Source organism: Podarcis pityusensis (genome assembly GCF_964106645.2).
Source record: "Podarcis pityusensis genome assembly, chromosome: 1".
In the NCBI taxonomy this organism is placed as follows: domain Eukaryota; kingdom Metazoa; phylum Chordata; class Lepidosauria; order Squamata; family Lacertidae; genus Podarcis; species Podarcis pityusensis.
Genome location: NC_138028.1, coordinates 72,567,897 through 72,582,642, shown reverse-complemented (window position 1 = coordinate 72,582,642; position 14,746 = coordinate 72,567,897). Strand labels below are relative to the sequence as shown.

The following is a 14,746-nucleotide window of genomic DNA, read 5'->3' as shown; positions in this document are numbered from 1 at the left end:
TACAGTTTCAAGTCTTGGGTTGTGAGGGGCATCTAAACAAGCAAGCAAATAAAAAATACTGTTATATTGTTTATGAGAGTAACACCAGACTGGTATGGGTGCAGGATAGTTCACTCAGCTGCCTGTTTTACTGGAAGAAAGCTGTATGAGAGCACTTTGTTTCCTGTTCCAATGAAATAATTCACAGAACTAGACTTGGAAGGGTTTGGCAATTGCTCCAATCTCCTTAGCAACTTCCTGTATCTCATTCTCACACTTTGAGAGCCGTGACAGTAGGCCACATAGAGAACAAAGCTTTTATAGTCCTGATAAAACATCAAAGGAAATAAATGTGATTTTAATTCCTGAAATTCCTTCTTAATTTCCACCGAGCACCAGTAGATACAGAAGTGTCTTTATCACAAGAAGAACTTTAAATACTTTAAATATTGAATAAATGAGCACAGTTAAGGTCTTGACAGAGTTATTCAAGCCCCAAGCTGTAATCTTAAATGTCAGAAAGATGTACCCTCAGTTTTAAATTGTTGCTTCACTTGCCATTATTGAGGACATATCTGAAAAGAACATTTGGTATCTGTAGCAATTAGCATGCTTAAAAATTCACAGAGAAATGCCAGTCAGATACTTAATTTTAAGAATTACATGCAGCTTTCACATATTTTATTACACCAGTCTCTGCTGACAAAAAAAGCAATGTGGAATAAGCTTTGGATAATTCTCAACACATTAACTTCAATTATTTTTCCAGTTAACCACAGAAATTGTAGAGCTATGAGAAGATGCACAATGAAGTTACTGTTTTGCTACGATCCCTTTTGAGAGTTGGAACTTCAAAACAACAGCCTTGCTGTGTGTGACAAGGTTTTCAGGTCTGGGAACACAGCCGAGGAGTTTTATTTGAAAGGCAATGCAAGGATATTGAAATATACTCAGAGTCGCAAAGTGATTTCATGCTCTTTATTCAGCTCATAGTGGTGAGGAGGAATGGAAGTCCCCTCAAAGTATCTGCTTTATATACATTATTTACACAATGGGCTGCACATGATTGGCTAATTCCGGACTTCTCCTGTAAGCCAATCAGGTTGTGGATTCACTTCTATCTGGAGCTGGATTGGGTGGCTCCTGCCGACCAATCATACTGCTGCAATGTTCTAGGACCAATCAGACTGCAGCATTCTGAATCCTATTGTTCTAGGACCAATCAGACTGCTGCATTTTGGATCCTATTGTTCTAGGACCAATCAGACTGCTGCAGTTTGGATCCTATTCAACTCAGTACATAACAGATATAGGGATAAACAACCAGACAACAATGGAAGTTTAAAAACTTTATTTCTTAATCAAATGCTACACATCTAGGGTGTCCTCTCCCTTATGGAGAATTACCCTGGAAAAGGAGAAACAGAAATTAGATAGGAGTTATCCTGCCTAAACAGGCTAATCCTAATCCCTGCCCTGGCACTGAGAGAGAACTGCTTTTATGTAGACATGGGATGGAGAACAAAATCCAATCCCCCGGGGATCCAGAATGCCATGAGCATTTTGTGTATAATGCGGATCAGTGGAGGGTTGATTGAGCAATTACAACTAGTCTAGACTCTAGAGAATGGCACTGGCTGGCAGCTTCTGGCAGCGTTGCCACTGAAGAATTCAGCAGGAAGGAGGATGGAGATGAAACTATAGTTAGTTGACTCTGCCTGTCATTGGCTCTACCTACTGTTGGGCTCCCTTCCTTTTGCCCTAGCAGTCTCAATGGGCACCAGCCTCTGAGTGCAGAGACAACCTAAGTGGAAAACAAATCACCTTTCCATTCCGCCTGATGAAGGGTTCCATGTACAGGAATTAAAAATAAATAAATATCTATTTTGCCCATCTGGTTTAGTAAATTTTATTTGTAGTTTTTTTATTTGCAGTTAACCCCTTCCCCCATTATACAGACACAAACTGGTTGCCGTTTTAGAGTAACTGCAGAGAAATCTCATTGTCATTGCTCTCCACAATCAATAGTCACAACTGCAGCCTTGGTTAGACTTTGTTTGAAGCTGCACAGCAATGTGTCAATTATGTCAAGGAACAACATGATCTCACCAGCAAAATATGAAGAAGCACAGGGAGGTGGATTCTTCAGGGTTTAGATAATTGGATATAGAATGGCCAAAAATCAGTACTTTTGGAAGAACTAATGAAATAGAAAGCTGAACAACAAAATTAGTAATTGATTTCAGCGGCTAACATGGATCAATTAGGTCTAGTACCCAGGGAAAACATTTATGCACTTACTGCCTGCATAGATTAAAATGTGTGAACAAATTTTAAAATTACGCCTGGCAATGCATAAGAACCATGCAATGAGTTTTCTACATTAAAGACTGAGACTCGTGTATCTTAAACAGCTGTCACTCCTTTTGCTCACAGTGCTTGAGAAACCACTTTTGAAAATGGGAGAAGTTAAAAAGCAGATTGTTATATGGCAAGAGGGTCTTCAATCCAAAAGGAAACAAGAATTATCCCAGGTATGGAGAAGCTCTTGGGCTTATATAAAAACTTATTAGGGGTCCAAGTTGTTTAGGGTTTTTGATATTAATTGAATAGCTTTATCTCGTCCATCGTGTTCTACTTTTTGGCATTCCTCTTATTACTGCTGCTTCCCCTTCCTCACTTAATAATAATAATTTTTATTATTTTTTTTCCGCCCATCTGGCTGGGTTTCCCCAGCCGCTCTGGGCAGCTCCCAACAGAATTAAAAGCACAGTAAAATATTAAAAACTTGCCTAAATTTCTTTTACTATATTCTTTTACTGAGTCTTTTTCTCTCTTTCTGTAGGATAATTAGTATTCTTTAGCCTGCAGATAAGTTGCAGTAAAAAAACAAGCCAAGAATAACATATATTATTCTGCTGGTTCTATCAGAGATAACTAGGCCAGATCAATCAGTTCCAACACTTAATGTGACCAAGTAATAAAACCCAGGATGGAGCTATGCAGATAGAAACAAGCTACTGTAAATTCTTACAGTCCATCCAGGGACAAGGAACCACTCACCTGAGCGTACCCCTTTACTTTCACTAGTCTTAAGTGAACAGCTGCAATTCCTTCTTGCTGTGTCACATTCCAGTGGGTGTCCTCAGGGCCTTCACAGGATTTATAAGCAACTTGGCAAAATATTCACCAAGGAGAGCAAAGCTGAAGGTGCAGCACAGTCCAAACAAACCAGGGTCAAGCGGAGGGGATAATTTCAGGTCCAAAACATGATCCAGAGGCAAAGTCAAGCAATGGTCAAAGGTCAGTATCACAGAGAGTTCAGGCAAGATACAACACAGCAAAGCATGCAAATTACACCAAGGAGCCCAAAACCTATGTTGTTTCCAGAGAACAGAAGGCCCGAGAGGGAGACCTTGTAAACTCCCTTCTTGTAGACCACACCCTAACCACAGCTGCTGGTAGTGAAGATGTTTCAGGAATTGCTTGCTTACAAGCCACGCAATGACTCTTGAGTCTGTGAATGCATACTGTGCTGTTGTTCTTTAGCCCAGACCCGGACCTTTTGGTGCCAGCATTCCTGAGGACTGGAAGGCGGGCCCACCTTCTCCCATGACAGCAAAAATGTTCCTCAGCAGGTGTCTCCTCCTGATGGCCTCTCAAGGAGATCCTCAGCGCTAGTTCTAGGCTCCTCAAAGTCCTTGACATGTTAGGTGCCTGTGAGGGAAAGTAAGGGAGGGGAGAAAGGGAGGGGAACAGAAGCAACCGTCAGACTGAAGGAAAGGAAAAAAGGAGAAGACTCAGTCTAGGGCTACTTCAACGCCTTTGGGTCCCCTTGCTCCATGCACACACACTCTGTCCTCCTTCCTCCAGTTAAGTCTCCTGCTGAGCCAGGAAGCCCCCACCCCGCCTTTCTCTGAATGGAAAGAGACTGAGGGAGCATTGAAGGAAATTAGGAAGGGAGATTGAATATTATTATTAAACAGGAACAGAAAGGCGGGCATGTGTGCTGCAGCACCTTTCTGTATGTTCGCTTAAAGAAGGTATATTTCCAGGGGGCTGCAGAGCAATTTTTTTAAACATAGTCCACAACAACTCATACATACAAACAAACCCACCACCACTGACAATTTAATTATCAAAATTAAACTCCTATCCCCTTACACAAAGAAAACATAACATAAAAATAAAAGACTTCCTTTATCCTGTAAACGGCCTCCTTATTTACTTCTTGTGAGAGCATTTTTTTTAAAAAAAGGAAGTGGTAGGCCCTATAAATATGTTTGGGAACCTCTGACTTAGAGTCTATAGTTCAGCAAATCCTGCCTCAAATTAGAAGGTTAATTACAACACCTCCAGAGCTAATGTCTGTACTTAGCTGGAAGAAAGCTAAGTACAGTACAGACATTACTGTACTTCCACAGTACTGTGGAAGTCCCTACCACAAGGAAATAACAGGGGCAAACAATGTGGCAATTTCCAAAGAGAGATTACATATCAATAGAAAATGTTAGTTATTCCTAGCTGATTATGCCAATCTTTGCCTCAGCCCATCACCATTTTGTTCTGGCTCTGTATTACTGTTTTGTAACTGGTGGGCCACAGCCATTTTTACCCCACTTGTGGACTCTAGTGTATGAACCCACAATGATTAGTTAATGTGCTGACTGCTTTAAAACATTACCACCACAACACAGTAATCCTTAATCAAGGTTTTGACCTACTTTCACAATGCATCACACTGATAAAATTGCAATCTCTGCAAAAAACATAAACACCGTTTCACAGTATAGTCCCACAATATACTTTTTTATGTAATGGTTGATTTTAAAACTGTAGGGCCCTATTTAACTATTATGGATCTTTTGGATTGTGATATTTTTCCAGAACAACAATTTAGATATGTTTTGATAGACCTACGTGACTCGATCCAACACACCAGAGCCTCATTTGTAAGTTAATATTGTCTCAACCATAGTGAAGGTCTTCAACAGCAATAAAAGTCAGCCTACATAAGATATTCCAAAATTATGTGTGACTGCTTCTTGTGTGAACCAGACAGAGGACAGGAGGTGGACATTAATCCTATCAAGCTTTTCCATTTCCTCTCCCCGCCCTCCCCTCCCAGTCCCAGCAGCTAACCAATGATGAAGAAGAGAAAAAAAAGGTATTGAATATGTCTTTCTTCCTGACCTACAGAGTTCCATGGCAAGAGGCACTGAGACATAGGTGGTACGTTGCAGTTATCACAACATACAGAATATGGGAAGGAAGGAAACTATATGGATAAGTGTAGAGACAAAGGTGGAGTTATATAGTAACCCTGGCTAATATTCCTATTAATTGCTCATTTTGCCTTTATTTATAAATGGAGCAATTATTGAGTGTTCTAAATAATTTCTTTAGGATATGTTGTTACCTTTGAGATCAGCTTTTTAATATTTTAAAATGGAAAAGTAGCATAAAATGTTTTAAATAGATAAGGGAGGAAAAAGAACTACTCAGTACTAATGTTTCCATATGCTGTTTATGAAAAGGATTAAAGAGGGTCCCTTATTTCCAACATTGTCAGCGTCTGCATACTGCTTAGTTAAGCTTAATTGTGGTTTAAAGGTGAATACAGTGTGCTGGTGCACAGGCTGAAAAATCACAGCTGCTTTGCTCTTCCCATCCTCCTGCTGCTCTTGTGGTGGCAGGGAGCTAAGCCATGGTTTGGCTTAGCATTGTGTCCAAATGCAGGCTCATGGTTTGTTTTCCCCCAGCAAACAAAGAATGTGCCCAGCTTCAACATAACACTGACTAAACCAAGCCACATTTTAGGTCCCAGCAGCACACCAGTAGCAGGGGTCGGGTAGGAACGGAGTGGTTGCAATTTTCAGTAGTATATGCTGCATGTTGACCTTTAAACCATAGTTAACAATACCGTAGTTTAAAGGGATTTGTGAACCAGGTTATAGGGTTGTACAGTATGTCAAATATTATTTCCTCAAATGCAACATTTGTCTAATAATTCAGTAGTTTTATGGAAAATAGAAAATATTCTGAGTCAATTCCATACAAATGTTGTAAGATATTATCTCAGGGTATGGTGGCGCTGTGGATTAAACTACAGAGCCTAGGACTTGCCGATCAGAAGGTCGGCGGTTCGAATCCCCGCAACGGGGTGAGCTCTCGTTGCTTGGTCCCAGCTCCTGCCCACCTAGCAGTTCAAAAGCACGTCGAAGTGCAAGTAGATAAATAGGTACTGCTCCGGCGGGAAGGTAAACAGCATTTCCACACACTGCTCTGGTTCATCAAAAGTGGCTTAGTCGTGCTGGCCACATGACCTGGAAGCTGTACACTGGCTCCCTTGGCCAATAAAGTGAGATGAGCGCCGCAAACCCGAGTCGGTCACGACTGGACCTAATGGTCAGGGGTCCCTTTACCTTTATGGTCTGATTGCATGAGGCCACCACTTTGCTGAAGCTAAGCAGATGAGTGCCTGGATGGATGACTGCCTGGGAACCACATGTACCGTATTTTTCGTCCCATAGGGCGCAGCGGCCCATAGGATGCGCCTAGGTTTTTTTGGGGGGGGAAATTATTTCCCCCCCAGGTGTGGGGCTGGGGCGGGGGAAGCCCAAGCTTCCCCCGACCCCAGCCCCCAGAACAGGCTGCTATCCGCAAGCCGTGGGAGAGCTGCGCGACTTTGCGCAGCTCTCCCACGGCTAGCGGAGAGCTGCGCGAAGCCCGAAGCCTGGGGCGTGCTGAGCGCAGCGCGCCCCAAGCTTCTGGGTGCAGGCAAGCTCTCCGCTAGCCGTGGGAGAGCTGTGCAAAGTCGCGCAGCTCTCCCACAGCTAGCGAATAGCTTCCTGAAGCCTAGAGAGCGAGAGGGGTCGGTGCGCACCGACCCCCCTCGCTCTCCAGGCTTCAGCGAAAGCCTGCATTCGCCCCATAGGACGCACACACATTTCCCCTTCATTTTTGGAGGGGAAAAAGTGCGTCCTATAGGGCGAAAAATACGGTACTCTTCTTTGAGCTCCACAAAGGAGGGAAGAAAGGAGGGAGGCATACACATGTAAAAGTATGAAATTACCTTTCCCTCTGTCCTCCTGTATCCTTGGACTAATCAGAGGTAAATTTAGCCCAGTTTTTAATATCAGGATTCCCTAAATAAAACTCTGGGCTTATTTCAAGTGTTATTACTCTGCGGAGAATTGTGCATATCTCAGACACATTGTCTGCAAATATTGTGACATGTCAGGATGTTCCAACTTCAGTCAAGCAACTGATTTCTAAGAAGTGATGCAATTACAAAGTATTCAAGAGATTTTAAATAGCCTTATGGTCTTACTGGCATTTTAAATATTCAAGCAGCACAATCCTATGCATGTTTATTTGGATGTGTGTTTCACTGTGTTCAGTGAAACAAAAGTCTAAGTCTGATTTAATACAACCTAACAAAAAAAAAGTAAAGAAAGAGACGATTATGAGGGAAGCAGGACTGAGCGGCATACAAACTACTGTGTACTTTGTCCATTTCTCATATCGCTGGGCAACTCCTGGCTTATATAGGTGTAATTTTAACAATATTAGTTTAAATTTAGCAAAAGCAGTTAAAGTATTTTTTTCATTAAATTGCACCTTCACTAGGAATTAAATGTTTTTGGTTTTGTGTTTTGTCATAATACATTACAGGAAAAAAAGACTGAACCTCAGCCTTTAACATCTTTATATACTGTCAAAATTGTATAACCAAATTCAATGACAATACTTTTATTTCTCCTTCTTTATTTCTAATATTTTTTTCACCAGTAATTTTTGAACGATTGTTTCCATTGATATTAAACATGCATTATGTAATAGCTGTTTGCCTAGTCTAACCTGAAAATATACTGCCTAATTCTATTTTTCAGACCTAGTCTGCTCTTTCAATTGATATTACTTCATATGTCTTGTTTTAGTTTATTTTCCCTTGGGTACGTTCAGTCTTTTCCCTGTAGCACATGATAAAGTTCAATGTTCCTGTATTTGCATACCAACTCACATTTTTTATGCAAGTTTCCAGTAATTCAAAACATTCTTACTTAGATCTAATGGCAGGAACAGGAAATGATTGTTTACTCTCCCTCTCTTCTTTGAATCTATTTACTATCACTATACAAACCTGCGCTCAGTAGAAGCTAACTTGTGAATGAATCATTTAAGCGGTGCCAACTAAACAATTACTTTTGGGTCGTTTTTAGAAATATGTGTGTTGGTTTAGAAGCAGAATTATTGTTCCAAGTCCAACAATCACATTTGTACAGGCAGTATCCTAATATTCACTCTAGTGATCTACTGTGTTTAAAATAGATCATTCCTCCCCCTGGAATATAAGCTTATCGTCAAGGAGTAAAGTAAATGACCATCATGTTGTCCTTACTGCTGTAAAATGCGGACACTGGTGACATCTCCAACCTAGTCCTGACGTGCTGATCATAGATGCTGCCATAAACAGCACGTCCTCAGGAACAAAAGTCACGTTGTCTGGGACGAAGCATGAAATCCAACCCCTTTCGGTCACCCCACTGTTGTTTGCCTCCACCCATTATAAGAGACAGCCAGTGAGATGAGAAGTGGGAGGGTTTTGATTTTCGTAGAAAACAACTAGTGTTGAGACTGTGCCTTCTAAGTTCTCATGCCAGTTGCCACTCCAGGCCACATTTTGAAGCTCTAGTTCGAAGAGTTAGTTATACCAATAATAGTTCTACTATTTTGGGGGTGAGGAATTTTGCTATCTGGCAAGAGATTAGTGGAAAGCTTAAGTTTCCACCCCACCCTTCTGCTTTCCTGGCAGGGATCCTGTTCCTTGAAGCTGCTTTGTGGCAAGCAGAAATACGAAATGAGGCTTTCTCAAGCACGAAGTTGAACACTACCTGCTGAATTTCTGTCATGCAGCTGTGAAAAGTGCACTGTGAGAAACAGATGACACCCCCTAAAAAGTATTTCTAGTACGAAACACTAGCTGGCACAGATTGCCTCGTACATTGCTCACTGGCCCACGTGGCAGGACGATGTGGGAAAAGGGCAGCCTTCAGGTGACGATGTATCGCACCTTGGTCAGTATCCAGGCACTTCCGAAAGCAATTAAAAGTGCATGCGCCGAGAATGACGTAACAAGTTAAGGTACAGCGTGTAGGAATGGTTGTAAACTCCACCCCCCCCTCCTGTGCAACAGCCACGTGAAGAAAATTCAACTGGTGAAGTTATTCCCCTCACTGCAACCCGAAGGCTGGGAAAGGCTTTACCAGCAGAATGTTTTGTCCTGCAGCTGTTACCCAAGGAAGGCGGGCTGGGATGTGTGTGGTGGAGGGGCGGGCAACTCTACGGGGCAGCAACCCGAGAAGGGTGTTTCTGTGGCCCTTCTTGCACGTCTAAGCTCGACGAGGCGTCCTGTAGCATCCGAAAGCTTGCTCCCAACATTTGAAAAAGCCCGTATCCTATCAGCGTGCTTCAAAGCAGCCAGCTCCTCACGAGCCCAGCGCTCGACCCGGCCTCCCTGCTGCGGCTCCGCCTTCGCCGCCCCTTCCCTCAGCCGGCCTCCCCTCGCTAAGAGCCGGAAGTGGACGCGCGGCAGCAACAGCCATCCCAGCGCGGGGAGCGAAAGAGGCGGGGAAGCAGCAGGAGGAGGAGGAGAAGCGGGCTTGGAGTCGAGCTCGCCAGTAAGTTTCTCCGCGGCGGAGACGACGGGAAATGGCTGCGGCGACGGCTGGTGCTTCGGGATGGAGGCTCGCTGAGGTGAGGGCGAGTCTGGAAGGCTGCGAGGGGGAGGAGAAGGGAACGGGAGAGACCCCTCGGGGGGCGTTTGCTGCAGGCGAAACGCGGCTCCCAGGGGGCGCATCCCCGCGCTCAGCCTCTCTGGGCCGCCTTCTTCCTCGCCGCTGAGGCCGCGCTTCCTCGCTCGCTCCCCGAAAACCCCAAGGCATACTCAACCCCAAGGCGCCCGCCGAGGGGCTTCTTCGCTAACTCCCCTAGAGGAGGAGGAGGAATGAATGAGGGGGGCTGGTCTGCTTGGGTCGTCTGGCGCCCGAGGCCAGCCAATTAAGGTGGCGCCGAGGAGGAGCTGTCTGCGTGTGGCTCCACTTCGGAGTAAGGAGACGCTGGAGCAGATAAGGAGGCCTCCTCCATGCTGCCTTGCGAGAAATAGGGCAGCCGAGGAATAGTCTCTCGCTTTCCCACTCCTCCCACCCACCCCCTCGCCTTCGCGGCCTTGCAGAGCAGTTGTTTTGTTTTGGGGGTTTTTGGCACACGCAGATGACTGCGTCTTCCCGCTAATCGTATTGCGTCGAGAGACGGAGAACAAGCTGTAGTTTTGACTCACCGAAACAAATTCCCACGGGTTTGGTTTGTGGGGGGCCTAATAAATTGCGGCTTGAGCATCCTTGGGCAGGTTGGCACGCAACCGGGAGACATACGATTGCTCGCACTCCAGCGTGTGTTGACAGTAGTTGCAAATGCTGCTGGTGTATCACCGGTGTCCATGTGATCAAGCCTCAAAGTAGTAATTAACGGTGGTAATATAGATGCTGTGGTGCATAGGAGCAGGTTTTTATGGCCAAAGGCCCTTGGGTACCACAAGTTGTAAAGCAGCAGTTGGGCTGGGAAACGTTTAATACATGCAGCCAGATTTGATTATCACCGGTGTTATTCCTGGGGTAGATGCTAGAACAGCTAAACAAAACACTGTAATGTTGCCATGGGTGCTTATAGGAACTATAGTAGAACTCCCTGATTCTAGGTTCAGACACTAGTGGTATTTGATTGTATTTGTGGACACCAGATATAAGGAGCAATATTTGTTACTGGTTGTTTTATATTTTGTATCATATAAATATCTTTGTTTACTGGGATACTGAAGAGCTTAATTGATTTTACTTGTTGGCCTTTTATAAGTGTGTTTACTTTTAAAGATCTGACGCTCAAATGCTGAGTTTTTATCCCTTTAGACTTCTTGGATGTGTAGTCTCTTTGCTGCGAGAAAGCTTAGAAGTGTTCTGAGTGTTTATACTTCTTACTAGCTTTTTGTTACAGAAGCTGGTAGGGAGGACATATACAATGCATTCTGTATTATTTTGCAACTGCAGTTTTCTGAAGAGGAATCATGTCACAGGGTGGGATTCAGCTTTGTTTTACTCAGAGTAGACCCACTGAAATATATTTACCTAACTTATTCATGCTCGTCAATTTCAATGTGTCCTGAGTAAAACTTAGTTGAATACCACCCATAGTTTCACAGAATTGAGACATGATGCTGTGGTAAACAGAAAAGAGCAAAATTGCTACATTCAAGTTAAACTTCACTTGTATATGATACTGGTTTTTGATCTTAACTATTTGCTGTTCAAGTGACTCATTGGGCAGTTTTATGTTTCACAAAAGAGTAAAGGTCTTGTTATTCAAGGGAGAGGCATAAGAAATGTAAAAGTTTAATGTATACAGTTTTATTTGAGGCAGCAGCCGATAAGAACTGAAGCGCACAGTATATGGTAGGAGTATAAGTGTAGGTTGTACTTATTTATAGCCATTCAGTGGAAGTTAATATATTTATGGAATCTCTATATTTAGTATGCACTGACGTACAGAGGAGAAAAATAAACTATAAAGATTAGAAAATCTGTTGCTTCTGGCACCAGTACAAAACAGGCCATAGTTAAAGTTCTGATTCTGCAAGTATTGAAACTTATTCACAAGTTCACTGTTAGTTGTATTTTTGCTTTAGCATGTCAAGTTGGGAACAGGAAAGCGAGAAGTAAGGTGTGACAATCCTGAAAGCAGAAATAAAACTGGGAAAACTGAGGGAAATTCACATTTCCCAGGGATTCTCCCTATGGTTTCATACTTAATATCCCCACATATCTTCATACTGGATCTTTTCCCCTGAGGAATGTTTGTCCTCCACCCACCACATTCCATTGTCCTTTGTGGCAGGCTTTTTTGTCATTCTGCGTATGTTGCTCTTGCCACTTTGTGCTGCAGAAGTAAAGATCCCATTAACATAACTATTTTTATAGTGACATATTCAGTGTTGGCATACTGAACTCATTTGAATGTTTTGATATGTGAAGCTGCTTTGTACAGAGTCAGACCATTAGTTCATCTAGAAATCTCCCAGTTTTGAATAGATTTTTTCCAGCTTTGCCAGGGCATGCCAGGGATATCTGCTACTGATGTTATACGCCTCCGCTATCTCCTTAAATGCCAGTGGCTTCAAGATTTAATCCAATGTTTTTTCTTTGCAAAGATGCCAGTATTGTATCATCTTATTAACTATACTGCACATGCCTCTGGCAGCTGTTTTAATGTCTTCCATGTCTTTCATCACATAAGATTTAATATTCTGCAACCAGAAAATTATATGGATAGTGCATTAAATAAGGATAGTGGGTTAAATTTGAGGGTGTCAGTTCCAAGATCCAGCATAGGTTTCCCTTTGGAGAAAAGCAGGAAATATTGTTGCCTATTTTTCATGCAGATACCTACACTGCATCTCATACTCATCATACTCATACTGCTGGAGCATCCAATAATAATAATAATAATAATAATAATAATAATAATAATTTATTTCTACCCCACCCATGTGGCTGGGTTTCCCCAGTTACTCTGGGCAGCTTTCAACAGAACATCAAAAACAGAATAAAACTTCAAAAAAACACTAGGAACTTCCCTAAACAGGGCTTCCTTCAGATGTCTTCTAAAAGACGGATAGTTGTTTATTTTCTTGACATCTGAATGGGAGGGCGTTCTACAGGGTGGGCGCCACTACCAAGAAGGCCCTCTGCCTGGTTCGCTGTAACCTCACTTCTCACAATGAGGGAACCACCAGAAGGCCCTCGGCAATGGACCTCAGTGTCCGGGCTGAACAATGTGGGTGGAGATGTTCCTTCAGGTATACACTGGTACCTCTGGTTACATACTTAATTCGTTCTGGAGGTCCGTTCTTAACCTGAAACTGTTCTTAACCTGAAGCACCACTTAAGCTAATGGGGCCTCCCGCTGCTGCTGCGCCACCGCCACGTGATTTCTGTTCTCATCCTGAAGCAGTGTTCTTAACCCGAGGTATTATTTCTGGGTTAGCGGAGTCTGTAACCTGAAGCGTATGGAACCTGAAGCATATGGAACCTGAGCTACCACTGTACTGGGCCGAGGCCATTTAGGGCTTTAAAGGTCAGCACCAATTGAATTGTGCTCGGAAACATACTGGGAGCCAATGTAGGTCTTTCAGGACCAGTGCTATATGGTCTCAGCGGCCACTCTCAGTCACCAGTCTAGCTGCCACATTCTGGATTAGTTGCAGTTTCCAGGTCACCTTCAAAGGTAGCCCCATGTATAGCGTGTTGCAGTAGTCTAAGCAGGAGATAACTAGAGCATGCACCACTCTGGTGAGACAGTCTGCGAGCAGGTAGGGTCTCAGCCTGTGTACCAGATGGAGCTGGTAGACAGCTGCCCTGGACACAGAATTGACCTGCACCTCCATGGACAGCTGTGAGTCCAAAATGACTCCCAGGCTGCGCACCTGGTCCTTCAGGGGCACAGTTACCCCATTCAGGACCAGGGAGTCCTCCACACCTGTGGGAGTGCAGATGGTGGACTTTGGTGGATTTACCTGTTGTCCCAGGCATTTGGGGTAAACCTGTGAAGGACACAGTTTCTTTAGGTCTTCTCATGCTGTTGTGTTTATTAATTGGATTTACTAATGACACTTTTTAATTAATGTATATCTTGGGTTGTATATTTTATGATATGTTGTAAACCACCCTGGGATCACCATGTGATGAAGGGTGATCTACAAATTTTAAAATAAATAAAGTCTGGATTGAACCCATTGCATGTAATTCATTGTATATGAGCAATGCCAGATGAAATGTATGGTTTCCAATGCAGAACATTCTTCTAAGTAAGAAATCTCATCTGGTTTAAAATGGATTCTAGAGTTGGACTGAGCTGTGTTGGCAAGACAGTGCTTCACAATTTTCCACAGTTACTGATGTAGAAATAAACTGCTTTTAAGTTTAGATATGCTCTTCCAAGCATTGCATTTGTAGCATTATATAGAAGTAATTAATATACATAAACAATGCACTTGTTCTAATAATTATGAGAAATATGTAGCTGTGAGTAGCTGCTGTTAATTACAGCTGAAATATTTTATATACATTTCTTGCTTAGTCTTAGTGTTATGTGTGAATGCAGCCACTGAGTAACACTCTTATTTGTTTATTCCCATCACCTATATTCTTTTGCTGAATTCTAATGCCTGTGCTTATCTACCCTATTCAGCTCTGTTGGAAATACTGGAAGAAGGGTAGCCAGAGCTAACCCTGACACCAATGGAAGTCTGAACAGCGTGCTTGCTGAGACTTGAGTGGCTGCACTTTTTCAGCCCCTGTTCTCGGACTACCTACAAAATTTGATCACACTCACACGTCATTCTTAGGGTTTGCATGTTCCCCTCTACTTGGGTTATGTGTGTCTGTCTCGCAGTTGAAGAACCTAGGCTTTATTAGAAACCAACAGTCCTTGGGACTGTGCACCTGAATAACACAAAAGGAAGCAGGAGCAGGAATTATTTAAGCATAGGTTAATTTTATTACTTCATTCATTGCATTTATGTGCTGCCTCATAACACAAAATTCTATAGGTTACTTGGCGCAAACAAAATGCATATGCAGCTGGTTTGAGAAATGAGACAAATGGTTGCTGATTGATACTGCATTGTTTTTCATTTTACAAGCATACAATAAAA

At 42.9% G+C, this 14,746-nt stretch overlaps 1 protein-coding gene and 1 long non-coding RNA gene across 4 annotated transcripts in view; one reads left to right on the top strand and one right to left on the bottom strand.

Annotated features, from left to right (window-relative positions):
• Positions 1–1,315: 1,315 nt before the first annotated feature.
• LOC308474094 lies at positions 1,316–9,379 on the bottom strand. 2 transcript variants are annotated; one of them, XR_013984501.1, is made up of 2 exons: positions 8,384–9,379; positions 1,316–3,696 (listed from the first exon to the last, which is right to left on the bottom strand). It is a non-coding gene; the product is annotated as an uncharacterized lncRNA (long non-coding RNA). The 2 variants fall into 2 exon arrangements; XR_013984502.1 differs by lacking the exon at positions 8,384–9,379 and adding an exon at positions 7,055–7,142.
• Positions 9,380–9,542: 163 nt separating this feature from the next.
• Positions 9,543–14,746, top strand: part of PIK3C2A (phosphatidylinositol-4-phosphate 3-kinase catalytic subunit type 2 alpha) — a 48,042-nt gene continuing 42,838 nt past the window's right edge. The window contains exon 1 of one of the 2 annotated variants that reach the window (XM_080998511.1): positions 9,543–9,662. The gene's annotated coding sequence lies outside the window, so the exon portion shown is untranslated. Of the gene's footprint in view, positions 9,739–14,746 lie in introns of both variants that reach the window. The other variant, XM_080998510.1, reaches the window with a different exon arrangement.